Source organism: Pezoporus occidentalis, unplaced genomic scaffold, assembly GCF_034315485.1.
Source record: "Pezoporus occidentalis ecotype Australia unplaced genomic scaffold, CSIRO_AGI_Poc_V1 ctg120, whole genome shotgun sequence".
Lineage (NCBI taxonomy): Eukaryota > Metazoa > Chordata > Aves > Psittaciformes > Psittacidae > Pezoporus > Pezoporus occidentalis.
The window spans coordinates 922,501-935,161 of record NW_026912995.1 but is presented as its reverse complement, the minus strand read 5'-3'; the positions used below and the strand labels follow the sequence as shown (position 1 = coordinate 935,161).

The following is a 12,661-nucleotide window of genomic DNA, read 5'->3' as shown; positions in this document are numbered from 1 at the left end:
TATGCCATTGTATTTTATGTAGGTTTTCATTCTGCTTTTCTTGTGAAGTATATGAGTATCTTGCAAGTTTATGATACATGAGGTGACTACCATCTGTCATATTTGGTTCTTTCCTTCCCTACATGAAGAATGAGACACTTAGCAGGAGTGCTTTGTTTTGATAAGATTGTTTTCTGCTTATGGGAAGCAAGATAGAAGAATAGGGAATTGCATCTGGAGTGAGAATTGATGCCATTTGTGATAGTCCTTAATTCCTATGGGAATTTGTTTCAGAGCTTTGGTTGGCTGTGGGCAAAGCCCTGTGTTTTAAGCTCATTAAATTTGTTATATTTTTATACTTGCATACTCCAACAAAACTTCTTTGTCAGGTCTTTACCCTTAATTTATTCCTGTTTCTCCTGTAATTGTTGTCTAGTTGGAATGGTCAGCTGAAAATACTGAGAAACTGAGGCACGAAAAAAGCTGCCAGTGCAATGAAGTGCTTGTATCTTTCTTGCTGTTTAGGTTGGTGGGGTTTTTTTTTTCCTTCTAATGTGGCAGTTGTTGAAGAAGTTTCTCATTTGTGCTCTGAAAGCTGAGACAAATTAAAAATAAAATTAATGAGGAAAATTACAGCTTATTTTCAAAGTCATCTATCAAGTGAGGTTAACTAGTTCATACTGATCACTGTCAAGTCAGGGCGAAATACTCAAGCCACCAACTTTTTTCTTGGTAATGACTGTGTTTCTCCTGAGTCATCCCTAAGTTTTAGCTAACAGTCCACATGTATTTGGGAATGCACTTAAAACACAAATTGGTATTCCTTTAACTGCAGTAGATCGAAGCAAGTAATTAAGCATGCATCCAATCAGGACTGATTTCCTGCATTGGATCTGTGTTGCAAACATACTTCTATTTCTTCCTTCTTACATAAATAGTGAGATGAGTTAGGTACAATATGGCAGGGTTATATGATGCCACTGCTAGTTACCAATATAAAAAGTCATTTGAATCTGCACTTTGTGGAATGACTTGATCAGGCAGTGCTTCATAAATTTCTGTGAGAAACTTTTAAAGGAATACCTCACTGATGACTTTAAGAAGTGATTAAGTTTTAAGAACTTGAGAGGTTTAAGAGCCAAAGGAATAAGCTTTTATTCAAAACAGTATCAAACTCTTATTAAATTTGATGAATCTTGAAGGATACTTCAGGGACATCTCCTGTTTAGCATTGAAAGGAATTCTAAAGGTGCTCTGAGAATTTACACTTACAAGAGTATTGACAAATTATTCTGTCTTGGTGCTAACGGACTACTTACTCATGAGTTGAAGATGAATATCCTGTTTCTTGTGCAAGGAAGCAGCAAGCAGACAGGTAAGAAAGCCCAGAAAGAACAGATTCCACAATATGGCATGAAGACTGATAACAAACATGTACCTTCTCAGCACAGTGATGACCTCATTGTGACCACATGATCATGAATGAATGAAGTTAGGAAGTTCCACCAAGAAACTGGCTTAAAATTTTAAGTAAAGTGATCAGATTTTGGACAAATCGTTAGCCTTGACTGGAATTTAATAAACATATTAATGGATGACAATCTCTTCCAAAACGTCAGTTACACTTTTGTCTGATGTGCTTTGTTTACTCTGAAGTAAGTCCAGAGGAGGGCCCCAAAGATGATCAGAGGGCTGGAGCACCTCTCTTAACAAAGACAGTCTGAGAGAGCTGGGCTTGTTCAGCCTGGAGAAGAGCAGGCTTCACAGAGACCTTCAAGAAGCTTCCAGTGCCTAAAGGTGACCTACAAAAAAGATGGAGAACATCTTACAAGGGCATGTAGTGACAGGGCAAAGGCTTTAAGAAAAAGGGCTTTAAGAAAGGGGAGATTTAGATTAGTTATAAGGAAGAAATTCTTTACTGTGAGAGAGGTGAGACACTGGCACAAGTTGCCCAGAGCTGTGGCTGCATCACCCCTGAAAGTGTTCAAGGCCATATTGGATGGGGCTTTGAGAAACCTGGTGTAGCAGAAGGTGTCCCTACTCCTTGGACTGGGTTGGAACTAAAGGAGTTTTAAGATCCCTTCCAAACCAAACCATTCTGTGATTCCATGTTAAGAGGACTGAAGTATAACCAGGTATTTGCCAGTTATGATTTGTTGGATTTTCTATAGTAAATGAAGAGACCTTCCACAGATTAGAGAGATTTCCCTACCTCCAAAGTTTTATTTGCTTTAGTGCCCTAAAACATGTTTCAGTTTGAAGAATTAAGAACCTTGAGTCTGAGAATTATCCTCATTGCCAGAAGTCCCATCTGTGACTAAAGTTTTTCTCAGGAAAAAGGTGCAAATGAGGAAGCCATTGTTTGTGTCCTGTGTTTTAATTTTCCTTAGCAGTACTATAATCCATAGCCAATTGCTTAACTGATCATTTTTCTTCTCTTTAATTGTGACATTTCCTGAGTTGTAAATCAAATTCCAAGACTGTCCCACCCATTAGTTTTCCTTAAGAGACATTCATTAAGACTTGCCCTGTTGTTTCTTGTTTCTCTAGTCCCTTTTTGGTAATCTTCTGAATAGAATTTCTTGATTCTTTACTGTATGAAACACCTTTTCTGTTCCTAATATCTTATTTAGCAAACCAAATAAGTAACTTTCAGTGTCAGTGCTTAGGAAAGCATTTCTCTGTGAATGGGCTGAGTGAGCAAGGCTTAAATAATTGAAGTTATATTTTTATAATCCAGTTTACCTGCAATGATATTACCATACATGATCCATATTTAAACCTCTAAATTGATCTGTTGTTCTTTCTGCCTCTATTTAGTTTGGTTTTTGCCTTTCACAGTGCTCTCATGGAGAATATAAATAAATACTCTCATGCTTTAATAAGCAATTAAACTTTTTATTATGTCATCATTAGCCTTTCCGCAGAACTGAGGCAAACTAGGTTAGCAAAACAAGCGTTCCTTGCTACTTCTGATATACTGAGATGGCTCTGGGTGAAACAAACATTTCTATCTTGCTTCAGGTGCTCCTGACATGTGCTGCTTATTGTAATCTGCAGCCCTTGAAAGAGTCCAAATGAAAAGCTTGGATCTGGAGGGAAATGGTCATTAACAGTGTAATTTGATAACTTCTTTTCTTTCTACATTCCTATTATTCTGTTTTGATAGTGGGTAGATAAATAACACTGTGGTATCTGGCCAGGATAGTCAAGCACCTAAGACTTTTGCTCATGAAGCAGTTTTAGATATATATAGATGTTTTTTTTTAAGATACATCCACATAATACTTGTATTTTCATGTTTTGAGATTCTTGAAACTAACAGTTTTAATCTGAACAAATGGGTTCTGTCTAACACGGAATTGACATAAAGTGAAATTTTGTATGAGGATTGTCTTTTTGAACTGAAACAATGGGGAAAAATGAGGTTGCAACAATTTTAATAGCAAAGCATACAAATTAATTTCCTGGTGATTCTCTTGAGAATTTAGGTATGATTCAATTACTATCTGTTAAATTTGGGTAATGATTCCCCAACGCTTAATGCCAACTGTGTTTTTAAACCCTGGTGGTTTCACCCAGCATTGGCTAAAAACAGCTGTTTTGAGCAGTCATCTATGTTCTTGTGGTGATTTGCCAGTTGTGTTCAGAAGCATTTTTCACCTTTGCTCCCATCTGCCAGAATCAAACAGTGCTGATAGATTTAAGACTCTGGCTCCACTGTGGAATTAGAAGTGGAATTCCTGTTGTAATTAAGGCTGTGTTACCCCAGAGATACAGGCTCAGGCTTAATCTGACTCATGTCAAATGGCTCCGCTGTCCTAAATGGAGCTGTTCATGCATATGGGTAAGCTTATACCTAAACCTCTGCAAGAGACCGGCTTGCAGGTCAACCTGAACCACTAACACTATTCTGGAGGCAAATAGGTTCCTTAATCATCAGGTCTCTCGGGCATTATGTTTTTCTAGACTTGATTTTTTTTTAAATTAAAATTGCTCTTCCTCTGAGAAACGTCATTACTATGAAAAAAAAAAGCAGCAGCTATAGACTTACTTATCATAAATTCTGGGAGGCAAAACTTCTGGTAAAATCCATAAATTAAAAGGATTACAACATTTCAAAATTCCTTTGTCAGACACTATTTATTTAAATTTATTTTTTTTCTTCCTACATTATTACTGTCCCTGCAGGAATGACGGATGACAGAGAATGATGTTTCCATTAAATTGTTATCCATAAACCCTCCAGAGATTTATAATTAATATTAAAGTTTACTAGATCGGGCTCATTGCAAGAGCTTGCTCATGGTGCTCTGTGTTTGTGCCTCTATAAATCTTCATAGCTCTGGGATTCCCAATGTGTTCCATTATGATGAAAAAGTGGCATCTGATGCAGGGAGTGTAAATACTGTTCAATAAAGTGTTTCATCCTTCATTGGTGAATTACAGCTTTATGACACATAAATAAAGCAAAGCAAGGAGAACTAAAATATGAGGAATAGGTGTATATCACCCATGTTGTCTGGAATGAAATTGTTTCTACTGTGGTGACAAATTTCTCTTCTTCAATTTGCATTCACGTCTTGTGTTATGCCACTCTAAAGGCAGCTGGTTCATGTTGTCAGGTGAAATCAAATAGATGCTAGATTCTGCTACCCTCCAAGTTTTCATGGGAGAAACAGGTCCGACTGGGTCAGAGACCAAGGGATATAGTTTATCAGCCTGGTGAAGTTTGAGAAGAAACAGTATTTTTTAAGAATCAACTTTATATAGTTAAAGAAAATATTTTGGACACACAGACTCTTTGTTGCTTGAACATGATAAGAATTTTTTGACCTACTTATGTGGTTTTTGGGGAGAGTTATTAGTTGAGTAAATTTTGACCACTTCACATTTTGGAGGATGCTCTTCCTCCTTACTTATTCACAATAAAAATATCCTCTTAAATGTAAAGATGGTATGAGACTTTACCAGGAAGGAATCTGGATTCCTGATAAGAACCTGGACATTATGGATGATTCAATATTCAATTCTCTATTTAAAACAAAACCCCACGTGTCTGCATTACATACAAGAAAGCTGGGGGATGTAGCACTTCTATCCATTAACGTGGGCTTAGTCTTTGGTGCAGTTTAGCTGTAAAATTGCTTTCACAGATATGTTAGCTAATCAATCATGGTGATTTATTTAGCTACTTTTGATAGAATTGGTGACTCCAACTATTTTTGGCTGTCTGGTAAAGCAGCTGATGGCTGGGGGCCTTCTGTGGTCTGAGAAGGTGACGATAGGATATAGTGTCTGTAAGAAGCAATGTTTCTTCATGGCAAAATAACTCTCTTGGTGGTCACAGCAACAAGGGTGTTTCAAAACCCAAAACCAGTGCTCCTCTGCAGCTTAGTGAGTGAAACCCAGGCTCTGGGGCTGTTGTTGATGGGGGGGATGAAGCCAGCGGGAGTGGTAGATGTGGCCAATAAGTGTGACCAGGCAGCAATGACAAATGCCACCTTCTTTATTCCATGTTGGTTCTGGAGCTATATATAGTACAGCAGCTGCAAAGTACTCTGGCTTCTTTCTTCCCTTCCTGTGCACAACCTTCCATTGAACTGTGTGGAAAAAAAAACACACTAGAAGCCATGAACTTAAAAAAAAACAAAACAAAAAACCCACCCCTCACAAGCCCCACCCCCTAAAAAACCACAACAAACCCCAACCAACTACAGAACAACAAATAAACAATACACCATCCATAAACAACAAAACAAAAAAGAAAACCTAAAAAATGACCCCAACCCAAAAGCTGTACAAAGCAAAATGCCCTCAACCTCAATGAAAAACAAACGCATAAACAAAAAAAGGCTTCCCCCTCTCTCCCACCCCATAAACCAGTCTAAATATGCTGACAAGACCTGCTTTGTTCAGCGTCACCCCATGATGAGTTTTGCTGTTGCAGTGATACGTGAATTTTCCTAATTCAATCACCAGGGTAAACACTTAGCAAAAGATATGATGACAAGGGAAAAGAATTTCACAGATCATCAAATCCAATTTGCTGTGCTAAGCATATTGTCATATCGCCCTATTTATAAATATGCCGGTTCCCTCAAAATTGGTTAAGATGTTTGCTCCTCTTACCTGTATGAGCATCTTATTCTAGGAATGAACTTGTCCTATGGAGAGGTCCAGTTTATGGTTATTTATGGTCTGGCTACATCTATTGGCTCTTCAGTCTGCACATCACTTCAACAGCTCTTTCTCCTTCCAGTGTTCATAGCCTGGTGTGTTTGTATACAGCTGTCCAAAGACTTCTCTCTGCCACTTCTTTCTCCTGAATTTTGTGCCTTTCATGTAAGATAACCTTCATTCCTCTGATCATTTTAGCCCTTCTCTGACCTGCAGTAGTCTTACTTTATCATGAAAAAGGGTAACTGGAATCTGTAAGCTTAATTCTAGGCAAGGTCTTAGAGAGGTAACACACACAGTGCTCTGATTTCCTATACCACATGTGATGTGTCGTAAGACTGCATTTGTGGTTTTTTATGTCTGTATTTATGGTTCATGGTTATTGCAATCTGTGTGACCAGGCATTTCCAGCTAGTGAACTCTTAGTCTTTAGTAGAAATTCTTGTTGTATGCCAAGACTTTGTGTAAGACTTAAGATTGCATGTCATTTCCCAGCTGAAAGGAAAACAAGACCTAACGGACAGGCAGGAAGAGATGCAGTGCACTTTGGTCATGCCCTTGACTGTCAAAGGTCAGGACTGTAGATTACAAAGTCTGAATGCCCATGCTTATTTTATGAATTATTTTATCAATTTTATTGCATTTATCTCACTTACATTCTCTGCATTTTTGATATCATCCTACTGTGTCATCAGTACAGCTTGTTATGTTCACAACAGTAAGTGGCTTGATATGATTTAGACATATGGTCCTATCTGCATGGGTGAGAAGTATGGCTGAAATCTTGGGTGAGGCATTTCTCTGTTACTGCAGGCTAGATATGAAATAATTTAAAATCTGCTGTGATCAGTGTGTTTTCTTTTGTTCTTTGTGTTTCTGGGCTCAGATGGATGTGTACAATACAGTAATGTTCACTGGGCATTTTTAGAGAGATCTGTTTACACCTGGAACAAAGATTTATTAATTAATACTTTATTTGAACAAGTGTACTTCTTAGGGTGTTATATGTATTCTTTGTAAGTTAGAACTGTAGTAAGAGCTGCTCCATATACCCAGTGTATTAGTGGTGCTGGTTAATAGGAGATACTATAATGCTAGCAACTGTCTCCGCTAAATTTACAGGTTGGATCAGGAGACGCTGCATTTGGCTTACAAGCAAGATTGAGGTCAAGGCATGGGCGTTCTCATCCCTGCCACAGATCTGCCGGATGAGGGTGAGTCAGACTCTGCCCTTTAGTTTTTTTGTCTATAAAACTTAAGCTCACATCATCAATTTAACAGTCTATGACACCTTACAGTGTGAGTTCAGCCATGGCCTCTGCCTTCAAACCAAGTGGCATGTTAAGGTGTATTTGGCAACATCACAGAAATGTGGTAATGATTATATTAAGTCAGGGAAAGAAAAAAATAATATACTGTGTATGTTCTTCCAAGTTCAGCAGATGAGAGTTATCGAAAGTGGAGGTTGTAAGGTTCTCTGCAGTAAGTCATATCTTGTGGAAGACATGCTGGCTGTACCTGTATTGAAAGACCATAACCAATTACCTGGGTTTTAGAGTCAGAGGGAAGCATGTCTGTATTTCACTTTGAGTGTCTTATTCCTTCCTTCCTTCTTTCAAGAGGTTTATCAGCTTCCCTCTAGGACCAAGAGCTCTAATGTGCTGCCTTCCCCTCATTGTTCACTGCCAGGAGGGTAACGAGGCCTGACTTGGAAGTGCTGTGTGAGTGGCAAGCAGCTGAGTAGTCTGATTCAGTATATTGTTGCATACAGCACTGTAAATCTGGCAAACTTAATTATACTCAGAGGGATAATGACAACTCCATATGGAATGGAAAATTGCTTGCATGTAGATTCTTAACTCTTCTGGTCTTCCTTAGTTAGTAGGCAGGCAGGAGCCTCCAAAGGTAACAGTGATACTATTTCTTGTCCAGCTGGCATGGAAGATTTAACTTCACCTGAGCCAGCTGGCTATCTCCTTGCCTCCTTTCACCTAAGAGACCAAAATATGTCATCCTTGAGATATGACCAGACTCTTGGAACTCACACCTATTTCTGGGGGGAAAAAAAGCAGCATTATTATTAGTACTCTGTATATGCTTTGCTTCAGAGATATATAAATGTTCATGCATATGTATGTATATGCTTTATACGTCTTCCTGCACAGATGTTAAAGCTAAAATGTATACCAAAGAATCTTCACGCTTACAAATAGAAATCCAGAAAAAGAACCAGGAAATGAAAACCCAAGGTCTATGACTGTCATACTTTCCCTACCCTGCATACGTGGTAACTTTAATTATCAGTTGGGTTGTTTAAATATGCAGCTGAATTTATTCCATATATATATTCAGAGGCACTGATATTAAGAGCATCAGAGTATTTTCATTTCCTGTATTTGGGATTTAATTTGTTACTCTTCACTATGGCTCTAGTGCTTTTTGCACTTATTTTCCTTTCTCTAATACATAGAAATAATATGGAGAAAGATAAAAATTGTGTTTTTAATAACACTGTTTTTTAAGTAGTCCTGCTAGGCTCTGAAAGTCACATCTGGAACAATGAATTGGATGAGATATTATAACATTTACTGATGCTGCTGTTTGGTTGAATCTTGATTTTGCAGAGGCAGCAATGTATCAGTCTGAGCCATGAAGCTTTCCCAGGAGAATGTAGAATTTGGAAACAAGTGAAGTGGTAAAAATATAGATTCTTCCCATTTGGGTGTGGTGCTAGGGCAATACTGGTGCTATCTCATTGAGATACAGATGCTTCTTTTAATGTCAATTATTCCAGGCAGTCCTGGTGAGCTCCTTTTAATAGCCTGTGAAGTGAATGGGGTTATTTTCCGTCTCCTCTTTTGGCTGCTCAAAATTTAGAAAATGCTCAAATGAAGCAATTTTAAAATTATCCAAGCTTGCAAAAAATGAAATTAAAGAGCATGACATAAAAGCACTTGAAAAAGCGCTAACTGTGGATTCTTTTCTTGTATTCCATGAACAGCAGATGTGGCACAAACCACTAGCAGTCATCTGAGATGCCTATAATGCAGTTTACTAAAAAAAACAAAGAAAACCCCTTACCTTACATAAGTCATTGGTATTGTCTGTTCTCTGCATACCTAGTCCTGGTGGCACCATGTGCCTTAGTTTATATTCACTAAAACAGAAAGTCTTTGTTCAAATAAACATTTAAATAAGGCTAAATATTTGCCTAAAAAAAAAGTAAAAATGTGCAGCTATATTCCAGGGAAATGAATGAGGACTGTGGTAATGAAATCTTTAGAATCCACTAATTAATTGAGCATTAATACTAAATGAAGATAGGATTTATAGTAATTAAAACAGAGGGGCTACATATTTTTGGTTATTACAGTCTAATGTACTGATACCCAGCAGTTTCCTTTCAGCAATGTGTACGGTGTCACCTAATGACTAGAGCTACATAACTAGTCTTGGCTGTTGATTCAAGAAGGGGGCTCACAAGAACGATCTCAAAGGATATCAGATGCTCTTTCTACTGAGGTTGCTGATCATGTGTTGCTCAGTGCTCTCATCTGTTTCTAACATTTGTCATCTGCTCTGTCATTAATGATTGTGATTTCCATCTTCTAGGTGAAGAACATAGTTCACCAATGCTTATTGCAACTGGTATTGTGAATAATATATGCTTAGGATGCTGAGAATCAAGCAAAATACATCACATGTGGTATCAAGAAAAGATCTCAAGGGCCATCATATAAGACTGTTTTTATAAGCTTGACTTTGGAAATTCTTGTCTACATTGTCAAACTTATAAAGATAAGTTGAAATAAATAAATATGAAAAAGGCCATCTGAGATGGCCTACTTAGGGCCTTTGCATCTTCTGCAAGTTTTAATTGCTTCCACTGTAGGCAGTTCTTAAAGTTGTGTGGCACCCAGATTATTTGCGGTAGTTTTTCAGTGACAGGATCCTTCAAAGGAATCTACAGAGTTATATCCAGGAATATATCCAATGGCACTGAACACAGGAGACCTTTGTTGCTAAGTAAGATGTCTCATGTTTGGATTGCATCCATAAAAGGGGCTGTAGTGGAATTCCTAAGCCCTAAGACTTCCAAACCACGAATTACATTGTGAAGGTTCTTTATAACCATTTTAAGTGAAATTTGTTGTTGAAGATGACTTCCCTGAGAATTGCTGGAAAAACACGTTGTGTATATGGGGGTACTCAACAATTTAGATGGCACAGACATGATGACTTTTCCAATTTATCTTTGTGTGTGGTTTATAACATCCCCAAATTACCTCTTCGGTGCAATTTTTCACTTTTTCATGCTTATTTTTCTCTCAGAAGTGATTTTTTTCTCCCAAAGGATTTCAAACAAAATCATTTTAGCTCAGAGTGAGCTGGGTGTGAAAAGGATTGTTTTGACACACTTTTATGCTCTGGTTGCTCCAGAAGAATTTAAATCTGAAAACTGCAATTGTGATGGGTAAATCTCAGCCTCTCAGATAACACGTTATAAGCACACAAAAATAACGTTCAGAGGACATTAAGGTTGCGAAGTTAAGTGCTTGCGAAAAAAGTTACACAATGACAGAATGAACATATATAGGTAGTGAATCCTGCTCTGTATATATGTTATGACTTTTAAGTGATAATGTACTTTTTATGTCCTGTCTGTTTTTCTCTTTCCTTACTTGAGTCTCATATTTTTTCTTATCACAAGTTTGCCATTGATGCTGAACTGTGTGGTGTGATTAACATGCTGGAGGGAAGGAATGCCATCCAGAGGGACCTTGAGCGTGAGAGGTGGCCAATGGCAAGCTCATGAAGTTCAGCAAAGTGAAGTGCAAAGTCCTGCACCTGGATTGGGGCAATCCCAGGCACAGCTACAGGTTGGGCAAAGAATGGATTCAGAGCAGCCTTGAAGAGAAGGACTTGGGGTGCTGGTTGACCAGAAGTTCAACATGACCCAGCAGTGTGTATTTGCAGCCCAGAAAGCCAACTGTGTACTGGACTTCATCAAAAGGAATGTGACCAGCAAGCTGGGGGAGGTGACTGTGCCTCTCTGCTCTGGTGAGGCCCCACCAGCAGTCCTGCTTTCAGCTCCTGGGGTCCCCAGTACAAGAGGGATGTGGACCTGTTGTAATGAGTCCAGAGGAGGCCATGAAGAAGATCAGAGGACTGGAGCACCTCTCCTATGGAGGCAGGCTGAGAGAGCTGGGCTTGTTCAGCCTGGAGAAGAGCCAGGCTCCATGGAGACCTTAGAGCAGCTCCCAGTGCCTAAAGGGGCCCTACAAGAAATCTGGAAGGACATTTTACAAAGGCATGTAGTGACAGGACAAAGGAGAATGGCCTTAAATTGAGAAATAGGAGGTTTAGATTAGATATTAGGAAGAAATTCATTGCTGTGAGGTTAGTAAGACACTGGCACAGAGTGCCCAGAGAGGTTGTGGCTGCCCCATCCCTGTCCAGTGTTCAAGGCCAGGCTGGACAGGGCTTGGAGCAACCTGGTCTGGTGGAAGGTGTCCCTGCCCATGGCAGAGGCTTGGAACCGGATGATCTTTAAGATCCTTTCCAGCCCAAACCATTCTATGATTTTTCTATTCAGGGTCAGTTTTCTTGCCCTGTAATTTTTTTCTGGTTTATCTATCCAGACCTCTCATTTCCACCCCATCCTTATTTCCTTGCCACATATTCTTTCTTTCATCTTCACTCCTGAATGTCTCTTCTCTTTTTGAACTCTAGTACCTTATGTCATCTTCTTACCATTGGCCAAGAAGAAATAAAGTTGTAATGAACACAAAATCCACATCTTGCTTATGTAACTATCATAAGTATCATGATACACATATAGGAATATGTTTGAGAACAAACTTATAGAGGAGGGACAGAAGGGAACTCTTTCATCCTGTGACCAGAGTTCAGTGTCTCAAATCCTTTTGTCTTGAAGGTCCTTTTGTTATGCCATGTGCTTTGAAATTTCCAATATTTATGGGTTATTTCAGTTACAGAAGTGATGAGTTTTAAAAGACTGTGTTAATAAGGAAGATGTTAGATAGCTTCCTCCAGCAGACTTTTCTAGGAAAAACAAATCAGAGACAAAAAAACATTGTGGGTATTCTTCATATATCTGTATGTCACTAAATGTATGAGCATGATAATTTTGCATGCAACTCCTCTGTGAAACCAAGAGCTCCTTTCACTCTTATCCACCATGTATGCTTCCCATTCTTTCCCTGTATCTTTTTATTTAACTGACTTTTTCTGTGTCTTAAGTCACACTAATTTAGCTTTACAGGGAAGGTCACTGTGTGTATGTGGCATCAACTGGAACAACAATCTGCAGGTTTTCAAGGCATTGCTGGTCTGTGCTCTGTACTCCTGCTATGCTTAGTGATCAGTGAACTGGGAGGTGTGAGCACACTGAATAAACCAGTGAGCCCAGCTCACTGGGTGAATTTTATCCTTAATTTAATTTGAGAGTTTCTCACTGATGTTTCAGAAAGCTGCTAGG

The 12,661-nt window shown here is 38.7% G+C and overlaps 1 long non-coding RNA gene across 3 annotated transcripts in view; it reads left to right on the top strand.

The window, feature by feature from the left end:
- Positions 1-12,661, top strand: part of LOC134157812 (uncharacterized) — an 88,610-nt gene that overhangs the window by 42,467 nt on the left and 33,482 nt on the right. Inside the window, exons 3-4 of one of the 3 annotated variants that reach the window (XR_009962478.1) lie at positions 7,282-7,373; positions 7,780-8,758. The exons of 1 other annotated variant lie outside the window; for it this stretch is intronic. This is a non-coding gene — a long non-coding RNA (uncharacterized LOC134157812). Of the gene's footprint in view, positions 1-7,281; positions 7,374-7,779; positions 8,759-12,661 lie in introns of those variants that run through there. One more of the 3 variants, XR_009962477.1, reaches the window with a different exon arrangement.